This window comes from Tupaia chinensis, unplaced genomic scaffold (genome assembly GCF_000334495.1).
Source record: "Tupaia chinensis unplaced genomic scaffold, TupChi_1.0 Scaffold000613_1, whole genome shotgun sequence".
In the NCBI taxonomy this organism is placed as follows: Eukaryota; Metazoa; Chordata; class Mammalia; order Scandentia; family Tupaiidae; genus Tupaia; species Tupaia belangeri.
The window spans coordinates 21,373-29,460 of record NW_006160132.1 but is presented as its reverse complement, the minus strand read 5'-3'; the positions used below and the strand labels follow the sequence as shown (position 1 = coordinate 29,460).

At 48.0% G+C, this 8,088-nt stretch overlaps 1 pseudogene; it reads right to left on the bottom strand.

Moving 5' to 3' along the window:
• Positions 1-3,340: 3,340 nt before the first annotated feature.
• LOC102483569 (RNA-binding protein with serine-rich domain 1 pseudogene) lies at positions 3,341-4,124 on the bottom strand (annotated as a pseudogene).
• Positions 4,125-8,088: the final 3,964 nt, after the last annotated feature.

The following is an 8,088-nucleotide window of genomic DNA, read 5'->3' as shown; positions in this document are numbered from 1 at the left end:
TACTGCTGACTGGAAGAGTATTCATTGTATATTTGTATTTCGATTTTTCTGGTTTTGTTTGCTTTTAGTTTCCACCATCTCATTCAAGAGTTTACATACATTCTAAATGTTAAGAGCATATCTTAAGAGGGAAAATGTTGAGGCTTTATGTAGATTGAGCTACTTCAAAGAGTGTGTTGGTTTTTTAATTATATTTTATTAAAAATAATACAATAATAAAATAAAATAAAAGGCCATTCCATACAGGTCAAACATAACTTCTCCCAGCACTTTTCTGACCAGAAATTCCTGTGGTCCCCACCAGGAGAAGACACTGGGGCTGGTGTGTATCCAGGACCACTGGGCAGAGACAAGACTCAAGTGAGACTTCGTCTGTACACTGTGAGCAAATGCTGATTTTTAGAATAGATTATTTTCTGCTAGCAACATCTTACTAACTGAAAAGTGACTCCAAATCTGATTTCACATATTAACCACCGAGCATGGACTTGAGTGTCATGGGCAAGAATGCAAAGTCAGCAGCTTCCTCGGCCCTGTGAAGAGGATTCATGCTGATTTACAAGGACAGAGGTCAAGGTTTGAGAGTTCTAAGACTTTAGTTATCTAATACTGTTTGGCTTACTTTCTCACTTTCCCTCTCTTTCTGGTCAAGTTAAATAACAATAATAAATAAAATGAAAAGACAAGAAGAGTATACGCAGTGCCATTGAGATTCTGACTGACCTGGGGCCACCCCTCAGCCACACCTGTACTCCAGGTGGCCTGTACTGTCACTCAGTGAGTGGAGCTGATGTCAGGGAACCCCGTTCACATGCTCTCGGCCACTGCTCTGCTCTGTGGTTCATGTGTGAGGCATTGAGTTACAGATTATCTTCTCCAGAATAAAATAAATGAGGCCTTATAACATGTACAAGCAACTGAAAAGATCCCAGAAACAGTGAAGGTAACTGTAACAGTGCTTTCACTGAAAGAACAAGGGAATGGCCAGAGTGATCCTGCACTGAGAGTAGGACCCTGGCAGCTGCACAGAGACTGGGAGTGACAACGACCCCATAAATTCTGATGAGAGAGCTAAAAATCAAACTTATGAGGAAAAGGATTTGATATTTAGATGTATCGATCTTTTCTATTACATTTTTATTGAAACACACTCAAGGTTTGCCCAACTTAAAAATGAATAAAGCCTGGCAAACAGGCGACATGGTGATTAAGGTTCTAGATCTCACTTGGTCAAAAGTGGTTCAAGTCTCAGACCTGTTGGCTTGAAAATAACATCTGGCACATGTGCATGTTTGCCCAAATTCCCAGGAGGAGAGTGGAGAAGGGAAGGTGGTGTAGTCATTCCCACTGGGGGTGATTTCTCACCTTACCTCTCTCTGTCTTTCTCTAGCAAGCACACACTCCATTATGCAACAAATTTAAAAAGAAAAAAAGTAGAGGAAAAGAAGTTTCAGAGGCCTCCGGGAGGACAGTGGGTGTCTCTAACGATTCTCCACCACCCTCCTGCAGAGACAGTGCCCGTGTCCTGCCTTGCCCTCTCCCTGTGAGCCCTGATTAAGTGTAGTTCACCTGAGGAAGTAACATACTTGTGGCTGCAATACATGGCAGTCTGTTTGCCCTTCACCTGAATGTGCAATATTCTCTTGCATGTAAATTGTAAGTGTTCAAGATTCACCCTACGAAAAACTCCCATCTGATCTTCTGCTTATAAAGACAGCACTGAGTTTCCCAGATGCCCAGGTACCAGACATCTGAATTTGAACTTCGAATCACAGCAAAATAGCTATTTTCAGTGCCATTTACTGAGAAATAGCCCTTGGAATCAAGAAGTTTCTTTTCTTTTTTGAGCCTGCCAAATGTGAATGATAAATACTTCCCTGACTTGAGCACAAAATCCAGGTAAGAATATAAACCCAACTTTTGAGATGCAGTATTTGGTTTCTAACACTCTTTCTCTTTCTGTGGATATGGAAATGTTTTCAGGGGAATGACAACTCATTTCAAACAAGCACTGTAACACATTATGAAATGTTATCTCTTCATAGTATTGAGGACAGTGAGTTTAGCTTGAATAGCTTTTATTTATTTATTTATTTTTTGGAGAGGTTTTCACTATAGGGCGCGTGCGCTTGCCAGACAGACAGAGAGAGACATAGAGACAGAAAGAGAGATATCACCCCCCAGGGGGGGATGGTCATGCCACAATCCCTTCTGCTCCATTCTCCTCTCGGGATCTTGGGCACACACGCACACATACCCGGCATGAGTTCTAAGCCACCGGGTCCAGAACGCGAACTGCGGTCGACTACGTGGGAATCCAGCAAAATAGCCATTACGCTAACTGCTGGTTTCCAATAGCTTTTATTTTTTTTTCACTCTAATCCTAAATGTATTCAACAGTTCTTTCACCCTACAGAAGGTACAAACACAACTTACCTAAAATGCTACAAAGTAATAAAACTCAAAATAAGTTTTATAGCACTGACTGTACAAGAATCGAAAAAGAGCAATGTACATGTTGCCAAGGTAACCTGAAAGACCACCATGAGGTGGGGGGCAATGGGCTCTATCCTGCAGGAGCTGGCTCCCCACCTGCTCACCAATTTCAGAGAACAAGGGAGATGTGGAGTACATGAATCAACAGGAAGTCCGGCCATTTATAGCAACTTACAAGGGATGAGAGGTGCTCTCCGGGGTGTGTGACCCTAGAGGTCAGAGGGCTCTCAGGCAGGGAAGCAGAAGGCCATGCCTAACAGAATTGGCCCCAGGTGATCCTAGGAAAGAACAAATGGGCTCCTAGGCTGGGCCGCACTGCCACCTGGGGCCCTGCTGGTGTGCCAGGGAGCAGACTCTCAGGAGCTGGAAACAAGTGAACATCTAGCTGGAAAAATAAAGGGAATCTTTACAGACACAATCCCAAACCTGTACTTGTGCAGCTGGAACTTGGCTTGTGGAGGAAATGTCTCAGACACTGCCTTCAAGGCTTGTCCGAGGGAGGGTTCTCCTCTCCTAGGACCTCTGTGACAAAGCTGAGCTGTGTAGGATGTAGATTTGAGGGCTTGAGCTTCTGGCTCTGCTGATGGAGAGGTTGGAACTGGAGCAGCTCCTGTGGCAGTGGCTGAGGGAGCTGGATCATGGTGCACAGGGAACCTGCACCTCAGGAACTGGAGCAGCTCCTGTGGCAGTGGCTGAGGGAGCTGGATCATGGTGCACAGGGAACCTGCACCTCAGTGTGCCAGACCTTCTCCTCATCAGTGGGGGTGACCTGCGCCACATGGGAGGGGTGGCAGCAATCTCCTGGGAGGGCTGAGTCACTGGGGAGGTGGCTGAGGCCAGGGGGCTACACAGCAGTGGCGGTTATGTCCAGGCCATCCATTTGTCCTTCCTCCATGTGCTTCAGCACCTTCTCAGCTTCATCTGGATTCTCCAACCCCACGTAGGCATAGCCCTTGGATAGATGGGGGTGCATACTTTCTATGGGCATGACCATCATTTCAATTTCCTCACAGGTGGAAAATGTCTCCATGATGTGAGCCCTGGTCACATTCCTGGCGAGTCTCCCATTATGGACTTTGGTGGGTTCAGGGGAATAACTTCATCTTTTCTTCTCCTTTTCATCTATTTAGGTGGCTTGGATTTGGATCAGGAGTGCAGCCTGTTATCACATCTGTGCTTAGAAGGGCTCAGAGAGCCAGAGGAGCAGCTGGAGCTGTGGGATGTGTGGGGACTTCCTGGGCAGTTGGATGCTGAGGGGGAGCTTGAGCCACTGCTGGAGCCTGTGCTAGGACTGGAACCTGAACTTCAGGCCATGTGGACCTTGCACCAATACTGCTGCCACCCCTGGAAGCACTGTGCCTCTTCTGAGTCTTATCCCACTGCAGTCCTTGGTGGCCCCTTGATCTTTACTGTGATGCTTGGACGAGCCGCTGCTGGAGCCTGTGCTAGGACTGGAACCCGAACTGCAGGCCGTGTGGACCTTGCACCGGTACTGCTGCCACCCCTGGAAGCACTGTGCCTCTTCCGAGTCTTATCCCGCCGTGGTCCTTGGTGTCCCCTTGATCTTTACTGTGCTGCTTGGACTTTTTATCAGAGTGGTCTTTGCGGTTGGTGGAAGAGGAGGTCATCGTTCCACTGCGACCTCCTCCCGCTCTCCTGAACGCTTTCCAATGGCTTTTACTAGACAAGTGTGGAGTGGGAATGTAGAGAAAAATATCCTCTGGGCCTTAAATTGATATGGTTCTGTTTCTCCTTGAAATCTTATACTTTGTTCTGGCTTTGATGCCAGACAAGGCTTCAGGACTCAAGCCAACTGCCCAGAACTAAGTAAAAGAGTGACCTGTGGTGGGACCAGCAGTTAGTGTAATGGCTATGTCGCTGAACTCCCATGTAGCCGACCATGGATCGAGTCCAGGTGGCTTAAACTCACACGGATCACGTATGCATGCATGCCCAAGATCCTGAGAGGAGAACAGAGGAGGAGGGTTTGTGGCATGGAATTGGGTCATAGGAATGGCTGCACGATTCTGAGAATGGGCTGTACATTGCTGAATCACAGTGTAAGGGCATGATTTCAGGGTATCTGAGGGTAAGACTGTGGGCCGGCACTCTGAGAGCTGTGGGCTGTCCTCTTCCCCTCCAGCCTGCACAGGCATTCTTGGGCCCTAGGGACCACAGTGTGTCTGGAGGCCATAGGGGTGGCCCAGGCCGGCAGCGCCTTCCAGCTACTGGGGACTCGCTTCGTGCTGGGCCCTGAAGCTGGCACATTTGCCAGCGATGCTGAAGTGACAGGAGAAGGGAGAGAGCTGGAGGGTGGCAGGGTGTGAGCAGGGCCCTGGGGGCAGCAGAAGGCAGCAGCGACCTGGGAACCGGCCCAGCCTGCACCTTGACAGGCAGAGGAGACCGTTCCCACTGCTGCCACACCCCATCACTGGGGAGGGCCAGCTTCCATCAGAAACAAGGATTGACCCAAGAGATAATGTATGATATGTGTCCACGAGAAAGCTCTAAACACAAGGGAGTGTGAGCAGGGCCCTGGGGGCAGCAGAAGGCAGCAGCGACCTGGGAACCGGCCCAGCCTGCACCTTGACAGGCAGAGGAGACCGTTCCCACTGCTGCCACACCCCATCACTGGGGAGGGCCAGCTTCCATCAGAAACAAGGATTGACCCAAGAGATAATGTATGATATGTGTCCACGAGAAAGCTCTAAACACAAGGGAACCTTGTTCTGAGGTTTCACTGGCTCGTTGAACTGGAAATCTACAGATTTTCTCAGATCTGGTTGTAGAGTGCCACCGAATGAACGACCACCAAAGCCAGATTAACTTTAAAGGGAGTCTTGGGAACTAGCAGTTAGTGTAATGGCTATGTCGCTGGACTCCCACGTAGTCAACCGCGGTTCGTGTCCCGGACCCGGTGGCTTAAAACTCACACTGGGTGCGTGTGCGTGCATGCCCAAGATCCCAAGAGGAGAATGGAGGAGAAGGGATTGTGGCGTGACCATTCCACCTGGGGAGTGATTTCTTGCTTTCTGTCTCTGTGTCTTTCTCTGTCTGTCTGGCGAGCACAAGCGCCCTATAGCGAAAATCTCTCCAAAAGATAAAAAAGAAAAAAAAATGCTTAAAGGGAGTCTTTATTAGCTGGTCAGCGACTACTTCTGAGGCTTGGGGGGAAGAGGACTGAAAGTCAGAACTGTAGACCTGACTGAAGTTTGAGTAGTCTTTTTATAGAGGGTCAGTTATCAGGGGTTTCGATGCAAGCAGTTACAGAAGCTGAATCAAGTAGATTTATTATTTCTAAGGGGAGTGGGGTTTCCATGCAAACACTACATTGCTAAAGAAAAGGGTTTTGGGCTAGTTAGCAAAGACAGTAAAGGTACAGGATATCGTCCCAAATATGGTTCTCTGTATGGTTAGCACAAGCTGTTTTCTCATGGGAAGAGCAAGCAGGTTTACACACCGGGTCCGGGACACGAACCGCGGTCGACTACGTGGGAGTCCAGCGACATAGCCATTACGCTAACTGCTGGTTCCCTGCTCCTGGGCATTCTTGACGTTCAGTTGCAAGGACACTGGAGATATGAAATCAAAGTGTATCGTCCTCATCACTGTCTCAGGTGAAATTGACCCAGTTGGAAAAATCTAAGAGCCATACTCAGTGGACAGGGTCTGAGGTCAGAAATTTGGAGAAACTCTCCAGCAACAGAAACCGCAGGAGGGACATCCTGTCTGACCAGCAATGGGGGATGCTTTGGAGGAGGGAATGGAGGGTTGAGTTCAGCAGCTGTTTGTGTTAACAGATGATGAAGGAAATGAGAGACTAGTACGTGTGACCTCGCAAGATATTGACAGGGTTCAAGCCTTTCACATATAGTCCGTCACTGCAGTTAAAGCTCTAGTTGAGACCAGACTATGTGTTCCAGTCCCCAGAGAGGACCATCACAACACAGGTAAGAAGCACCAAAGGGGGACCAGCAGGTGGTGTAATGGTTATGTTGGTGGACTCCCACGTAGTTGACCGTGGTTCAAGTCCCAGGCCCGATGACTTAAACTCATGCCAGGTGTGTGTGTAGGCATGCCCAAGATCCCAAGAGGAGAGTGTAGGAGTAGGGATTATCGTGTGGCCCATCCCCCTGGGGTGGGGAGGTGATTTTTTTCTTTTGGTCTCTCTGTCTCTCTGTAGGGATGTGTTTGGAGAGAGGCCCTGAGGTGTGGGGACATGCTCTGAGAAAACACTGCCTGTCCCTTTAGGCTATGGCAGAACCGTGTAACTTGTCCTTTCCTTGACCCTCGCTGCAGGCAGAGCAAAGGGTGGAAATTGCTAGGGGTGTTCCAACGGACACATCTGATGGAATTCAGGAAACATCATGACCCCCAGTTAGCAAAGTCCAATCCCTGCTTGGCCTCTGTGAGATTCTTTAGCTTTGTCTGGACATGGTGGTGCCTACCTTATGGCAAGATTCTTTAGCTTATGTTTCTTCCACACACCTGCAGCTAGGCTTCTTCATTAAAAAAAAAAAAAAAAGTTAATGGAATTAAACACCCAGTTTGTCTGGGTAGTACAAGTTGCTTGGGCTACCTAGGCTCAGGCCTTCTATAGATAATGCTAAATACAGGATATATTTCAGTTCAAGGATTTAAGGAAATTATTTAATATAGCTCCTGATGCTAGAATTGGAGTCAAGTACCTCTGGATTTCAAGCTCTCTGCGGAGTTACTGTGTCCCACCACACTGTGGCCTCCCGACATTGGGGACAGATTGAGAAAACACTATCAGGTAACAGCTGAAGCCAGCATGAGCCATAAATTCAATCATGGGGAAATTGGAAACTCCCTGACACTTTTTCCAGGCAGACTTTGCATACATTCTTGTGAGCAGCCTTAATCTGTGGTCAAAGGGGTGTTACCCACTGATCCCCAGCCTGCCCTCTCCCCAGCCTGCGCTCTCCCCAGCCTGCCCTCTCCCCAGCCTGGCCCCACAGTTTCACATACCACTATTGCCCTCACTGGTAAGTCATCTACTACTCTGCCCGTTTACTCAGTAGTTTACCATTAGACCATGAACTCCTTGAGGGACTTTTTTGTAACCATCTTTTTTTCCCAGCACCTTGGACCATGCCTGGCCCATAAAAAGTGCTTAGTAAATGTTTGCACACCAAAAAAATGCATGATGAATAAATAAAATTTAAAAAGAGAATTCACACAAGACGTGCACATCATTTGAATGCTTCATTTACTTCCTTCACTACTACTGTCTGTGGAAATAATTAATGACCACCCAAATGATGACAGCACAACTGTGGAGAGCTCTCTGCATGTCACAAGAGCATTTAATGACACAACCACTTGCTTGCCTTTGGCAGGACTGAAAGGAGGAAGAGGAGTGGGAAGGTTTTATAGTGGAAGAGAGACAGGGAAGTCCCTTCACTCCGGGACACAAGACACACTGTTGGCTGCTGGAGGGAGCTGGAGGGAGGCTGACCAGAAGAGTGGCCTCTCCCCTGAGGGGCACAATTTGGTTTTTCTCCTTTAGCTTGTAAATTGGACTAGACGTGGGCTTAAAATGAGGACAGAGTCACTGAGCAGACGCTC